The sequence below is a fragment of the Cupressus sempervirens genome, chromosome 3, assembly GCF_028749045.1.
Source record: "Cupressus sempervirens isolate cs-2001-9-10 chromosome 3, ASM2874904v1, whole genome shotgun sequence".
NCBI lineage: Eukaryota > Viridiplantae > Streptophyta > Pinopsida > Cupressales > Cupressaceae > Cupressus > Cupressus sempervirens.
The window spans coordinates 212839088-212855126 of record NC_143120.1 but is presented as its reverse complement, the minus strand read 5'-3'; the positions used below and the strand labels follow the sequence as shown (position 1 = coordinate 212855126).

Below are 16039 nucleotides of genomic sequence, written 5' to 3'. Positions count from 1 at the left end.
TCGCGATCATCTCCTTAATCTTGCAGGGATCTATTTAGATGCATTGAAGAAGAAGGAGGAGGTTGACCAACTTTCTCATGAGCTAGAGGATACTCGGAATTCCTTGGTGCGTATTCAGTTGGCTCTCCAAGATTCTGAGAGACATGTGGACGAGCTTTGTCTTGAGGTGAGCTCAGTTCGGGAGTTAGCGCTTATAGCAGGGACTTAGTTTTCTTTTACAATCAGGTCACATGTTGATGATTTCTCAAAGATGACAGAATTTACAGGAGAGTCCCAAGATCTAATTATTACAGACGACACCCAGGGGGATGTTGTGGATAGTTTTGAGGACTTAGTTTCCTCAGCAGTTTCTTATGGTACGGAGGGGTTGGACAGCGATGCTACAGTTTTTGATACTACGTATGTTGATATGAGCTTTGGAGTTGATTCACAGGATATGGATGGTTATAGTCTAGAGACCAGTAACTTTGAGGATGCTCGTTTAGACGGTGTGTCAGAGGAGGTTTGTACGAGACAGTCTAGCCAGTGCCATCATGTGTCTAGTCAGTTGAGAGTTAGTGAGCGAGACATTTCTATCGCTTGCCAGCATTTCGACGCTGCTCGTCAGTTGTTAGCAGTTTATGGATAGGGTTGTCCTACTAGTGATGAGCAGGGAGGTAGTTATCTTTCCTTGATAGAGATCCACTCTTTATGGGAGGCTATTCGGATTCTGAGACAGGATTATATGCAGTTGGTAGCCAACAGAGATTATCTTATGGAGTGGGGGAGTACAGCATACGATGCATTATTGGCCAAGGAAGATGAGGTGAGTGAGCTTACTCAGCAGCTCGAGGTGACTTCTGAGATTCTTGAGAGTATACAGTTGGCTTTCGAGGAGTCACAATTTCATTTGGCTAAGGTGACCATGGAGTTAGAGTGACTGCAGTCTTTACTAGATTTTGTACAGTCACAAGTTGTGGTGTCTGGTGTTCCAAGGATGTCCATGGTCGAGATTGTCAGAGACAGTGGAGATGGGGATGCATCCATCCTTGATACGAACATTGGCATATCGGATTCGTTCTCACTAGAGTTAGGTTCAGTTGAGTTGGGTGTTGCAACAGATTTTTGTGGTATGCCTGATATGGTGGTGGCCTCTAGTGCTGATGGCACGGAGACTAGAGATGTTGTATCAAAGATCATGTGTGATGTTGGTGAGCCGACAGTTGGCATGGTTCCTGCTAGTGATACTACTCCCTTAGTGATGTCTTCGGAGGTAGTAGTCAGTTCCAGCTTGGTTAGTGATCGATTGCAGTTAGTTTCATCTGGGTTGCAGTCTGAGCCACTGACTAAGATTGGCGCATTCTATCGGCATTACACTGTGAGGTATGCTCATCAATTTACCTTTGATGACCATGTTGATGAGATGATGATACAGAGATATACTTTGATTTCTAGTGCTTGTCATCAATTATGGGATGGTTTGACGCCACGGGATGAGAGTTGTGATGGGCATGACATGGCGATAGGTTCTGCGGTTAACAACTTGATAATACATGACTTAGAGCAGGAGTTTGGGAGTGATGCTTCAGCGGTTGTTGTTATTGATTCTATTCCTTTGGCTATGACATCTCTTGACTTAGCTGGTGATCAATCACAGTGGGTTGTATCACTTGTTCATGATGAGCTGTTGACTGAGGTTGGTTCTTTTTATCAACATTATACTGCAGGGTATGTACATCAGTTAGCATTTGATCCTTGTGTTGAGGAGTTGATGGCAGGCAAATTTGGTTTGGGTTCCATTTCTTGCTGTTTATCTTGTGATGTCTTTTCACCATCAGCAGTGCATGGGAGTTATGGTTATGAGACAGTGGCCGGTGATCTGCAAAGTTGTGTTGACTGCAGGAGTTGTACAGTGTGTGGATTCTCCATACTTGGTACAGTTTCATTCGGGAGGGTTCACCATTGTTGCAGAGTTGGATTATACATTCCGTATAGGCCAGTGGGATGCGTTGATGGTATTTACTGTGTTGGCAGCTTGATTTGCCCACTTTACTTGGGTTCTGATGTTCTAAGAGTTTGTGTCTCGTGGGTTTCTAACTGTGGCAGTTGTGATTTTGGAGTTTGGTTGAGCTGTAATTGTCAGTTTGATTATGGATTCCTCTTGGTTATATTGCAGAGGATATTGCAGGAGCCTATGTTAATTAACAGTGGTATAGTTCATGACTACATTTGGGATCCAGGCAGATTAATTGGTTTATTGTTCAGCCATTGCTTTGGGACAAGCAATTTCAGGAAGGGCGGACTGTCATGTCCCCATTTTGGAGGCAATTTGATTTAATTAATTTAATTAATTAGGTTGTCCAAAATAATGAATATTTTATGAGGATGACTAATTAATTATTTTAATTAAATAAATAAGTGGTATTAAGTTAATTATTTATAAAGTTATCAAATAAATAAATATTAAAAGGTAACTTTATATTTAATTAATTTAATAAAGTGACTTGAATTATAAAATATTTTATAAAGTCACTTTATAAAAAAAATCAAGAGTTCCCCTTTTGAGTACATACATGGACTTTGTAAAAGGAAAAAAAAAGTAATATTAAAACTCATGTATTATCCCACATTGGCAAGACGGAAGCGTGGAGCAAGTGAGGAAGGGATTAAAAGAAAGAGGATAGCTCTCATTTATTCATGTTTGGAAATATCGAAGAAATTGGAGAATTTTCTGGAGATTATGTCTCAATAGTTTAAAGGACGAAATCCCTTCAAGCTGGAAATCTTGACGCCATTGAAAGATATGGTCTTGAGATTCAACATAGTAGCAGTCCGAAAAAGAGGAACCGAAAAAGCAGGCTAAAAAAGCGGGTACAAAAAAGCAGTCCGAAAAAGCGGAACTGAAAAAGCAGGCTGAAAAAGCGGGTACAAAAAAGCAGTCCGAAAAAGCAGAACCGAAAAAGCAGGCCGAAAAATCAGTTCGAAAAAAGCAAAGCAGAAAGGGTAGCATTGAAGGAGAAAATTATTACAGCCATCTACTACCAGATTCCTTTATTAGTATTGTTTTTTTAAGGTGTTATAAGTTTCAGCTGTAAGTGTGCATTATACTAGCATTATTATTTTGTAATCCATGTAAATGCCAAAGTCTTGGCCATATTTCATGAGCATTGTATTAGAAATTTCATTGCAAATTAAGAAGATAATAGTTGTTGGTGTCATTTAAGCAATTCAATATCATTATTTATCAGCTAGTTAGTTTGCACACCAACTGTTTGTAAAAATGCCAGTTGGTTGTAGGTGTTCATTTCTCATGCTTAGATCATATATATGCACTGAATATTGTCAAAATTAGTAGCACACTCATGTTAGGTCATTGTGTAGTCCATTTGGAGTCTTCTAGCACAAGATTCTCATTGATGCAAATTGAAAAGGAGTCATTTAAAGCCAGCTGAAATACTATATCAGTCATACGTCCCTTGCATGTGAATTGCTTGATGAAATTCCTTGAGCTTTCATCAGCATTTTGTTGAGAGCAGATTCGAGGAGGGTTATTATAGTGGTATCAGAGCTTGTTTGCAAAGTGTTTGACGAAATGTCAAACAACTGAAGTATAAAGATTTTTGGTGTTTGAAGAAGTTATAACCTATTAGGGTTATTACAGATTTTCACAATCTTTAAGTAGTGCCCTATACTCATTGGCTTTGATGATATAATCCTGAATTGTGTCAAAGGTCTTTGGATCCAAGAGAAGTAGATCATCCTCAATCTGAAATCCCTTTTCTTCTTCCACCTTGCCATACAATGATTTAAGTTTATCCCAAGTTTCTTTGGATTCTGTACAACTGGCAATGTGAAACAAGAGATCTCTATGAACACAATTCTTGATAGCTCCTAAAGCCTGTTGCTCTTGTCTTTGTCATTCAATGAGTTCTTTAGCATCAATAGGTTTAGGAATTTTACCATCAACATAAAGACTATATCCTTTTTCCATTAATCTACTCCATGCAATATCTTTCCATGTAGAATAGTTGCGTGAAGTTAGAGGAAGACATTTAAAACCCATGATGCAGAAATAAAAAGAGCACAAAAGAGAGACACAAAAAACATAGTACACACCCCCTCTTTCACTCAATCAAAAGAGCCCCCCAAAAAAGATGATTTTCGCACTTTATAAGTAGTGCGTGTACAATGGGCCAATTGTCAAAATGAACAAAGTGGACTTTTTGATTTTGCTTTTACAACTGCTTTTGAAGGCTCAAATTTGTCACTAAGCACTATAGCTTAGATGTACAACAATTTTGAAAAAGAATCAAAGCTTTACAATGCCGAAAAAGGCCTAATTCTAAAAGTGAGATCTGTCCACACAACCCTAGAATCTGACTTCAGATCTCGAAAGTAGACAAAAAAATACGCACTTTCAAAAAAATGGAACCTGAAAAAGTGACCAGATGTGCCCGTACGGAGCATTTGAAGTTGCAAAAAGTAGGATTATGCAGGTACAGTCACCCAAAAATGTTTTTTTTGCAAAATCCTTGCACCAAAACTAGAAAACAACACCATCACTAGAAAATTCAGAAAATTCCACCTAATTTCAAAAAAAATTGCACCTGAATCGAAGTCTAGATGTCCAAGTTATGGGATCGCAAAGTCTGGCTGCAAAATTGAAAAGCAATTTGGAGAGGGGTTTGGAATAAAAACTACGAGCTTAAATTTGACGATCAAATGATCATTGCAGCAGTTGTAAAATGACTAGGTTTGACAGTCAAACAGCTATCAAATTTAACCTAGTGAATGGCTGACATCAGCAAAAAAGCAGTCCCTCTTGTGACATGTCTACTGATTGTGCGTCTATATGGTATGGATGCTGACATGGCAGGCATACAGAATGTACGGAGCAGCCGAGGTGTACAGGCTGACGTGGCATTGAGTCAATGTGATGACGTGGCAATCTTTGTACGTGTATCTTAACACATGGCAAACAAAAAGGAGGTCTAGCTAATGAACGCGTGTCATCCTATGTGTAGGTCTAAGGTGGCAATGCCAGTCCAGCATGTCACTGACAAGCGGTAGACGCTAGCATCCTGCGTGGCGAAGGACGGGTCTGAAAGTAGACGTGTGGCTCAGGGTTATACAGCGAGCAAGAAAGTACTGCAGTCGAGAACATACTCTGCGCTGCCGATAATTTGTCAAGTAGCCGCTGGGAATCACAACTGCTCGAGCCGGTGATAACTTGCAATTGCCGAGCTTTTAATACGCGGGCAGGAGGTTTAAAACTGCGATCACTAGGTTCGAAGCAAAAGGGCCAGAATATTCTACGGATCTTGCGGGAGGTCGAGAAAGTGCAAAGACTGCAAAACAAATGCAGGTCACCAAAAAATTTGAAGCGCGTGCCGAAAATTAACTTCGCTCACTGAGATCAAAGCAAGGCCAGAAAAGTTTGTTTAACGGGACGGCTATTGTAAATGGCACCCGGGGTTTTTGAGGGAATTATCCCACATTTGTTGTGGGATGGCTCAATTCAATGTTTTTAATCAAAGCCCTCCACACGCAAAGTAAACAACTTCGCCAAATGCTTATGGTGCCGCCGGTAGGGAGTGTGGTTCGGCCGGAAATTCTCGCCGGATTTGGACTATAATGTGCCTGCAGACTTGGCCAGTAAATGGTGTATAGTGCTCACGGATTTATGGTACGACCTGTGAACAAATAATAAACCCTGTGCAGAGCCGGGATCTGACAGCCCAATTCTGCTAAAAAAACTTTCGCCGCTAGGTGCCTGAAGGGCCAAATTTTTTTCCGAACAATACTGACGAAAAAATGCAAAGAAATAAAAATGCAAATTCAAAAATTAATTAAATCTACAAAAAATGACCATACCCGAACTGCATATCAGGGCCTTCCAGTTCCAATTTGCAAAATTTTTTTGCCTCACGGTCGATTTTGGGCCAAAGTAGTCGAGTTTATAGTCGATTTTCACTGATTCAGCATTCTGGACGCAATGGCGAGGTCAAATTTGACTCTAGATGCTCCCAATTTCTGTAGTACTCCGGATTTGCGCTGAGATCCTGAAGCAACAGTGGTCTCGAATGGCTATGTGATGAGAAAATCTCCGAGCTCTGATACTATGTAAGAATTTGCCTAAGGGCAAAATTCACCCAGGAACTAAGAACTCAAACACAAGCACAACTATAGACCAGAAAGAGAGGGTATGATCAGAATGACGATATATTCATTCAATATGCAATGTTCAAGTACACTAGGAGTGCCTATATATAAAGGCCTCTGAGATACATCTAGAATGCCTTGTAATCAGCTAAATGATAAGTCATACAATCAGGCACATGTCCACCAGATATGGGTTAGCCTCCATTAAGCACAGAAGTAAATGTGGTGATGAGATGATAAGCCTACAAGGGTGTGACACACAAATCAGTGTTGTAGACACCATGTGCTAAAATAGAGTCGCGTACTCCTGGGTTGTCAATATGACAACTCAAAACGGTGCGCAAACTCCTAAGTGTCTCACAAAATAAAATAATAAAATAATGCATTAACCTAAGTAAACTTAAGTGTAAATAGTGAATACGTATTTACACCAACAGATATCCATAAGACAATGTTCCCATTCGAATTATTTATTCTTCTCTTTATACCTTATGTGAAAAGGATTTGTTGTTAGTTGCATATTTGTTCTAAAACGGTTATGAAAAATTGGTATGTTACCATCATGCTATGGAGGGTCGTCTGGACGATTCCCAACACCAGGTAAAGCATTGTAATTCTTGATTGTTTTTCACCGAGTATAATATCTATTTTCATTCAGTACATAATGATAGGTCAGAGAATAAATAAAATATGTTCCAACTTTTTTCTTTTCTGATTGGATATCCATCCTCAGCCGGCTAGGCATAATAGTTGAGAACTATATATATTTTAGTTGTTGGTTCCCTAGAGTACATAAGAGATCAATCTTCGAGTATCCTTGAGAATGCATCATTTATGAACTCAAATAGTAGTGTTTAAAAACCTGATTGTTTAAGTGAATCAACATCAATGTATATGCTATCACAATCTTCCGAACAAATCCAGAATACTATTAACATCGAGGAATTCATCGGCAGAGAAGCCATGAAGTGGTGAAGAGGTGGAGTTAATTTACAAGAACGCGTTAGGGAAATCAATTATAATTAAATTAATTAATTAAACGTTCAATTTTGGAATCTTTAAAGAACATAATCATGTAATCATAGATTGTAAAATGCCAAATGCATGTAATCCTCTTGTATAATTAACAGAATCGGTTGTTCTAAGGATTCCGAACACTCAAGACTCACTCGGTTGTGTAACCGAAGAAAAGGGTGATGAGGTGAAAGAGAGGAATCTATAATAATATGAATCAGTATCAGATATGACATAACAATGTTTATCATTTTTAATATGAATTAATTAATAACTCATGCCTATTCCTATTATTGTGATCTCCTGCTGCCAAGTCGTATGGTGAGTTAAATACCAGAATGCCCAGTGGATGGCAAGATGATCCCTGCCAATTCCAGGTAGGGAGGGCCTATCTCGTTAGAGATCGTGTGGGGATAAGTTGTGGTCCGAAGTTGGGTGCTTAAGCCCCTGGCAATGTTTCACCTCTCCCTAAGATGTCAGTCGTGCATCAGATAGAGATAAGCTATGCAGTCAATTGTTTAACGAAAATAGGTATTATCATTTTTATTTATGAGGTAAGATTAAATGGAGTTATTTCATTGTTATCGTTATTTTACACCTAGATGCAAGAGATAAATTCATGGATTTTTTTTCAATTATATGAATTGAATATAAATATAATTCTAATCTTGAGTTATTGACACAATTAAATAATTGGAAGGAAAGGAATCTAAAGCCCTAATTGATTGAGTGATAGCTAGAACCCTAAATGATACAACGATATCAGAAGTCCTAATTGAATCCATGGTATTGGAAGCCCTAATTGAATCAGTGGTATTGGAAGCCCAACTGAATCAGTAGTATCGGAAGCCCCCCTAAGTGCTAGTGGTATCAGAAGCCCTAAATGAACCGATGGTAAACGATGCCCTAATTTTAAATATAGTGGTATTTAAATGTAATCATCATTTGATTTTGAGATAGCGATTTTAGATGATAGTCATCATAGGATATTGTTATAGTGGTATTTTTGGACTAACCGGGTGGTTGCAGAAGCATCCCTAGTTTTGATTTCGATCTCAATTTCCGAGTATGTGTTTTTCAATTTCTGTAGTAATTTCATTTGATGGTGTTTCAAGTTTTTAGCGAAGAAATTTTGTCCAACTGTTTTTAACGATAAATCTTATTCACATGAACATGAATGATATAACTGTCTTCCTATGAAATAAAGTAATAACTGATTTTCTATGTGTGTGTGTTGTTAATTTAGACCCGAGAAAACCGGATGTTACAAGTATTCTCTTTACCATGCTTCTGTACAAACAATAAGAACTTTTAGGATGTCCTAAAGAATCTTCTCATAGTGCTGCAATACAATTTGCAAGTCATGAGCAAAAAGTTGAGACTCTTGATGCCTTTACAAGATTTTCCACTTATTAAAAGATAAACACCCATTTATAAGGTATTAAGATCATAGAAATATAAATTGGGGAAAAAAATACTGTTAACCATGGCCGGGCTGCTAAACCATACTGGTTCAAACTGCCAGGCCAGCTTTTTCTAGAAAACAAATTTTGAGTTGAAAATTTTGTAGTCTTTTGTAAAACCAACCAACAATACCCCCATCATCGAATTAACTGCATTTTTTTGGCTGTTTCAAAAAATCAACTCTACTTATTTTATAGATGCCATTTTTTCTCTCTGTCCTATATTTTTACAATTTTCCACTACAGATTGAAGACTTTGAGAGAAGAGAAGAACACAAAAGTCTATAGTCTGAGATTTTTATGGGTTGTTTCCATCAAGCAATTAGGGCCCGTTTGGTTGATGGAATATAAATTAAGCATTGGCATTCGGAATGCTGGCTTTGGGATTCTAGAACTTGGAATCCAGATTATGATTAGGGAATCCAATTTGGGACTGTTTGGTTGACCAAGAATTCATTGTGAGAATACAGATTTCCTCCGTTTGGTTGCACATTGTGGAATTGGAATGCTAGCCAAAATAACATGCAAAATATTATCATCCAGCTGTAGCATTATCATCATGCAAAAAAATTCAATACTTATTTGGTTCGTTGAAGTCCAAACATTTTTAACAAGTATAAAAAGATTAAGTCATATTGAAAGTAAACATTATCATAACAGATGAGGAAGAGATTGTACTAATGGATACTAAAACTTTTATGACTCTCGCTCTATAAAAAAAATACCATTGATTATAATTCACATAATTACTGATATGAAATATGTATATTGTTCAAGTCTCGTTGAATGAATCCAAATCACAAGAATTGATGAAATAAGAGTCAGAAACATCCCATTAAAAATATATATATTTGTAGAGATCCAATAAAAAATTTGATCACAACATTCAAACTCACAGGTGCAAAGTCTAAATGTTTATATTAAAATTTTACGAAATCTTACCTGGAAACACTTTTATGGCAGAAAAAAATCAATAGAGTAAATTGTTTTTGTCCTGCATACGATTCATTTAACTGAGAAACAATGTATGTGAAAAAATTATTTCACCAAACTTTTTTGCAGTAACTACTGAGGCAGATCAGGCCTGATAAATTATTCAACAGTGGCAAATATATGAGCAAGTAATAGCAGAAAATTTTCCCTACGTTTAAAAAAATTAAATTTCAAAAATTAGCGCAAAAAAAGTGCCCCCAAATGGGCATCCGAAAGTCAAACCCAATTAAATTTTACTTTAGTTGAAATCCTCATTTTCAAAAAATGGGAATTAAAACGGGAATTCCAAATAACAAGTATTTTGAAGGAATTTGGAATCCTTGTTTTGGGGGTCAAATGGGGATACCGGATTCCACTTTTTCCCAATTCCAATTCCGATTGTGCAGACCCAAACAATGGATTAGAATTTTTTTAGAATTCTGAATGCCAATTCCATTATAATTCCAGCGACCAAACGGGCCCTTAGGGCATACCTAAATCATAGCCATTTTCAGTTTTCTACATTCCTTCTGATATTTAGTTTTAAGTTTTACACATCCCATACACTTTATTTTGATAAGATAAGAATAACAGTTTTTGAATCCATAATTTTACAAACATTTCATCAGTTTTTATTTGCCAAGTGCTTCCTATATTTTTCCTATTTTAAACCCAAGTAGTTGAACTTCATTTGCACTTTTGGTTCTATGAGTAAATAGAATACTACTATATCTAAAATCCTAGATTTTATTTTCCTTCAACGCTTAAAAAAACAAATTATTTAAAATTCATTAAAAATTTACAGGAAATTTCAAGTCCAATACAATATTTCTGCCCCCAAGAGGAATTTCATAAATAGATGAAGTGAGAATAATCAGCCACAAAAGATTTTACACTATTCGCTTAAAGAATTGATGATCATGACTTAAAAGGTGGACATTCAGCTACCAAGTAAATAAGCTTAGTTAAGTGACCAACTTTTCAGACACTTTGTGTTTGCTACAACAGTACAACCTATAAACAGGTCAAAGGTAAAGATCAATGCCTCGAGGTTTCCCCCAGCAATTACCCCTTTGTTGTCCACTCATCATTCTGTTTATTTGAATTCTGGACCAATGGACATGCATGATAGTTGATTTCATGCTTTTATCTACCCACCTTGTTAATTGGCTACAGTTGTTACAATTTGCCTGTTAGAATGTAAACTCAAAGAGCCCACCCCTTTATTAGCCTTGATGAGTTACCTAGAGGCTAGGAGGCTACAACATTTTCTCAAAATTAATGTGCACTGGTATACAAGTGAGACTCACATACCAAAGGAAATACTCTAATATAATTTCAATTAGTTTGATAGTTTTCCACTATTGACAAGTTGTTTGGCCATTCTGACCAGTCATCAACACCTCCATTTTTTCCTCACTGACAACTGGATCAGCATATTATGAAAAGGTTTCAAAACACAAAAATTGCTTCTTCAAATGAATATTGGATCAGCCCAAGAGTTAATCCAAATCACCAGCAGGATGCACTTCAATGCAGCAATAACAAAATCCATTCAAAGCAAGGAATGCCACATGCCACTAGTGAATAACTGTCAAGTCATTGCAGAAGCAGAAATGAATGTATTCTGAGCAAGAATGGAATACAAACATAGGAGAAATAAGAGATTAGCATGGCCATTTTTTGGAAGCAACCTCCAATAATAATAGTTCAATAGCAGTTCCCCAAACGATCCTCACACGTGAACTATACTTCAAGTTATAGGCACAAATAGGCTAAGGCCACACATAAGCTTGTAATTAAGCTGACCATTCATGAGAGAGAAATCCTAAGAAATTACTAGAGAAAGCTATAAGGTTATGTATGACATACATTGGACATTCCATGACCCAAACATGCAGAATGAAGATCATAATATGAATAAGGGTAATAGACTTAAGTTATAGCAGTCAAGGAGATTCAGATGATGTGGGAAGTTAAGTTCAAATGGATCTGAAAACTTGGATCCAAGCACCAACGTTCTCCTCATGCAAAGGCTTGAGGAATGCCATGGAGGGAAAGGAAATGCAGAAGACTGCACTGTAAGATGAGCCAGCTTCTGAAAGCCCAAGTTTCTTGAGTCATTACATTATTTTTGTCACATTGATTTATGTGTTGTCTTTATTAAGTGGCTTGCCTCAAGTTTGGATTGTCTGTTGTGTTTAGCAGAAGTAAAGTTACAATGCCTTAACTATTAGTAAGGAATAATACTTTTCTTCAAGCAACATTTGTACAGTCTGTCGGCTGATTAAAACAAATAGTTGGGATTTTGTTTAAGATGCATGAAACTCCAAGAATGACTTTGTCTATTCTGTCCCTTGGAAATGAAAATTAAATAAATAAAGTCTAAGGAGAGGACACACATTAATTCTATTTACTTCATTGAAATTCTTGAAATGCTGCATAGTTGGTGAATGAGGGAATTACAGATATGAACAAAGAGGAGTGTAAATGAAAGTAAACATAATTTGTGGATGTGAGGATTTACAATAAACTACACAAATTTCTCACCATCCAAATGGCAGTGGCAGTGATGACTATGTCCATCACAGATGTCTGAGTGGCCCACAACTCCATACCACCATCCTGCCATGCATAAAATTTGATATTATTATGGGTTTTGGTAACAAAATTTTGTATAACGCATAATAGGAATAATATTTTAGAGTAGAAATGCTAAACTCAACTTTTTATGGGACATGTATGGGACTTGCCGACTTTATTAATTAGTTACTGACAGCTGTTAGTTTCATTTAAGTAGACTTAAGAAAATTATTGATCTCATAAATGATTACAAACATGACTGAAGTTCAGAAAACCATGATTTAGGAATTACCATATGGGAATTGCCTGTTCCTCCTCCATTGTACCTCTATATGATCACCAGGACACAAGGTGTCTAAACAATCTGACACATGAAGGTTATGGGCGGAGGTGTCTATAGGAGGTGCCCGGATTCTCTCCCACTGTATTCCTTCCTCGTAAATACTAGTGCGAGGACCATGCGGGGGATACCTGAACAAAGTAAACAGCCCTTAGAATATACATGTCCTAAGAAGATATCTGTCAGAACTTCAAAACCAGGAATTCACCTAAAGAAACTGTCAGCCTGAGGATGTTCAATAAAGTTTGCAAAAGACACTAAATTGAGGATTCCAATTTTGCAGGACAGCGTCACTAATGAACAACATATTGACTACACATCAATAAAAATGCACAAAGCCATCAGCAGCTTGAAAGGGAGCTTTTAAAATGAGGAACAGCAAGCACAAAATCAGAAACTTGGAAATCCATTGTGTATTTTACAAACCCAGTTCACTCTGATGAAGGATCAATTTTGCTAGTAAATATGTGACACAGTCCAGGAGGCAGTAAAATGCACAAAAAAGATTTGAGAAACCGTAACAGCTGCAAGATCCTATACAAATTTCTGCAATGCAGCAGTACTGAAGAACTAAACCCAGTTAGCAAACAATTAATATGGAGGATAATGCAGACATGTCACATGCTGTTTGGCTTGCCAGAACAAGTTAATGTTTCACGTTTACGTTATTTGAGGTTGCACAAAATTTTGACAAAATAAAGCTTTGGGTAGTGACTCTAGATTCTAGCATATAAAAAGTAAACCTATTGCTTATCGATTTTATTATTTACACACACACCCCTAAATTTGAACCCTTTTTTATCTCTACTAGTATGTAATAATTTATTCATGATCAAGCTGCAAGTTTGCTGGAATATTGAGTCCGTATAACATTTGCTTGAGACTTCTTTATTTATTTAATATTAATCTATTTCATTGCGTTGTAGATTACATGAAAAAATTGATTAGAATGGACTAAATATTTTTAAAATGCACTAAACTCATCCGGACAAGCATCAATTCTATTTTACGCGAGTCGTGTTAAACCTCAAAATTACAATCCTTCATTGTTCCCATTATTTAAAAATGAAGACTCCATTGCAAATTCAATTTGCCTTCCTTTAACATGACTGGATTTGACGAATAGGTGTGTGAAGATTTTAAAATTCCTAGCTGTACGGCAATCAAAGTCTGATTTTTCTTTTAAAATATGCAGTTGTGTTTGTTGCAACTGCAACACTGATGATAGTGTGCATCAGTTGTTCAACAAAGGGCTAATTGTAAGCAATCACTATCACATTCTTGCTAGAAATAAAACATCAAGGCAATGTTTTCTCTTTCCAAGAGCATGGCCAAGAGGAACATAGTTAACAAATTTACAAACACCCTGTGTTTATTAAAATCACAAGTATCAATATCATACCTTGCATGGAAGGTGTTGTTTTGACGGTTGTAACTAACTTCTGCATCATAGCATGATAGCATAAATCCAACATGTCCATGCTGCAATGAAAATGGCTAAAAGTTATCAGCAACCTTCAATGGAGTTCCCATCTCTGGATGTCTTTTAAAAATGTGCATATCATTTCAAAATGAGCAATGGCTAAATGGTTAAAAACATCTTGAGGTTCAAGAAAGATTGGTTTACAGAAAAATCAGAACCAATTCAAGGCCCTTAGCACCATCTGCGCAAACCACTTGTCACTGAACACACACACACACACACACATAAATAGAGAGATAGATAGATAGATGTACATACACATATACATACATACATAAATATATATATATATATATATATATATATATATATATGTTCAGTGACAAGTGGTTTAAGCAGTTGGTGTGTGTGTGTGTATACCAACTGCTAAAACCACTTGTCTTTGAACATATATATATATATATATATATATATATATATATATATATATATATATATATCCGTGTGCACAACGCACACATACACATTCTATTTTAACTCAGAAAAACATCTCTTCAACTCTTTGACACACAGGGTCAGCAAAGTCTACAATATAAATCACCTGGACTTCAATTCCATAAAAATTTAATTCTGTGCCACTTTCTATTTTTGGAAGCCTTAATCCTGATATTAAGACCAGAAGGAACTCATACTCAAATCTTTCCCTAAATGCAGCATTGCAGAACTTGGCAACTCCCCTATCCTATCCATGCATATTAACATACAGGTAAGGTGATCCAAAAGGATTCAGCAAATATATGTACTAGGGAAATATGCACAAAAAGCAAAATCCAGATGCAGGGACAAGTGTTTGACAGTCTTGTAGAATAGTATCCTAAGTGCATAAATGTCTGGACTGTACTACTGGTGTGCAAGCATCCGGGACTGTAACACAGATGTGGTAGAGTCCACACCCCATATAGGCATTTAAACTTTAAAACTTAACCATACAAGCACCATTTCTCCATCCACAACAGTTCAACTTGCCTAGGACCCAGTAAACACAACTGTGCTTTAGAAAATCTATAAGACTCCTGAGCAATCAAATACTCAGTGTTTGGCAAATTGGAAATTGTTGTATGTTTTTGCTTATTGTGGGAGAAATAGTAGAAGTTAAGATTGCTCACTTGTGTTTTGTCCTTGATAAAGGAAAGGAGTTAAGGCACATTGCCACTAACAAAAGGACTAGTTTTTCTTCGAAACTGGGGGTTTTCTCAGATAAATCCATATGTTGTGAATTTATTTTTGCATTGTTTTGTTTATTGCACAACAATCTTTTCGCTAAGAAACCTTCACTTCATTTGCAAAGCAAGTAGGAAGTAGATTATGTGTAGTTGATTTCTCAATTCCACAGATTCTAATTGTTGGTATCAAATTAGAATCCTTTGTGGAAATGTATTTTTGTATGACTTTAACAACAGCTCAAAGTACTGCTTTGGAAGTTCTCAATAGATTATGACAACACTAGAAGGTAACGTGAGCTGCATCACAGAGAATTAGCAATGGTTGAGGCAACACAAGAGCACATGACTAAACAAGGAGGTAAATATAAGAAGAACAAACTTCCATGATAGCTTGGTTAAAGCTATGGAAATATTAGGTATTATGCAAGATGATATAAAAGAAGATATTATAAATGAACCTGATGTGGAGAAAAAGGATGTGATTCAATTAAGGTAAGTAGAAATTACTAATTAGGCCTTCAATGGATTAATTAACGTAGAAAATAGGATACATGCATTAAGCAATTGAAATTTTATTGTAATGTGCATGAAATTAATGGAGCCCAAAGAATTAAGTTTGCACACTAAAATAATTGATCATGCAATTGTGCGGTGGGAATCATATGTTGGAAATTGTGAGAAAAGAAGAAAGTTAATAGTTGATAGATTGGACACTTTCATAGATATTATATAGAGGAAATTCCATCTCATAGGACATAATATGGATTAAAAATAAATGTATTAATTACAAAGAGGTCTACTGTGTAAGATAACACAGAGTTCCAATGAAAATCTATGAGAAATGGCATGGATCTTGAAATGGAGCGCATGATGACAAAGT

General features: G+C 36.5%; 1 pseudogene across 1 annotated transcript in view; it reads right to left on the bottom strand.

Moving 5' to 3' along the window:
* LOC149565573 (F-box protein At2g26850-like) overlaps positions 1-16039 on the bottom strand; it is a 61785-nt pseudogene that overhangs the window by 18590 nt on the left and 27156 nt on the right. Inside the window, exons 2-4 of the transcript XR_016362052.1 lie at positions 13916-13995; positions 12466-12644; positions 12141-12215 (exon numbers count right to left, since the gene is read on the bottom strand). The product of XR_016362052.1 is annotated as an F-box protein At2g26850-like (transcript). The remainder of the gene's footprint in view (positions 1-12140; positions 12216-12465; positions 12645-13915; positions 13996-16039) is intronic.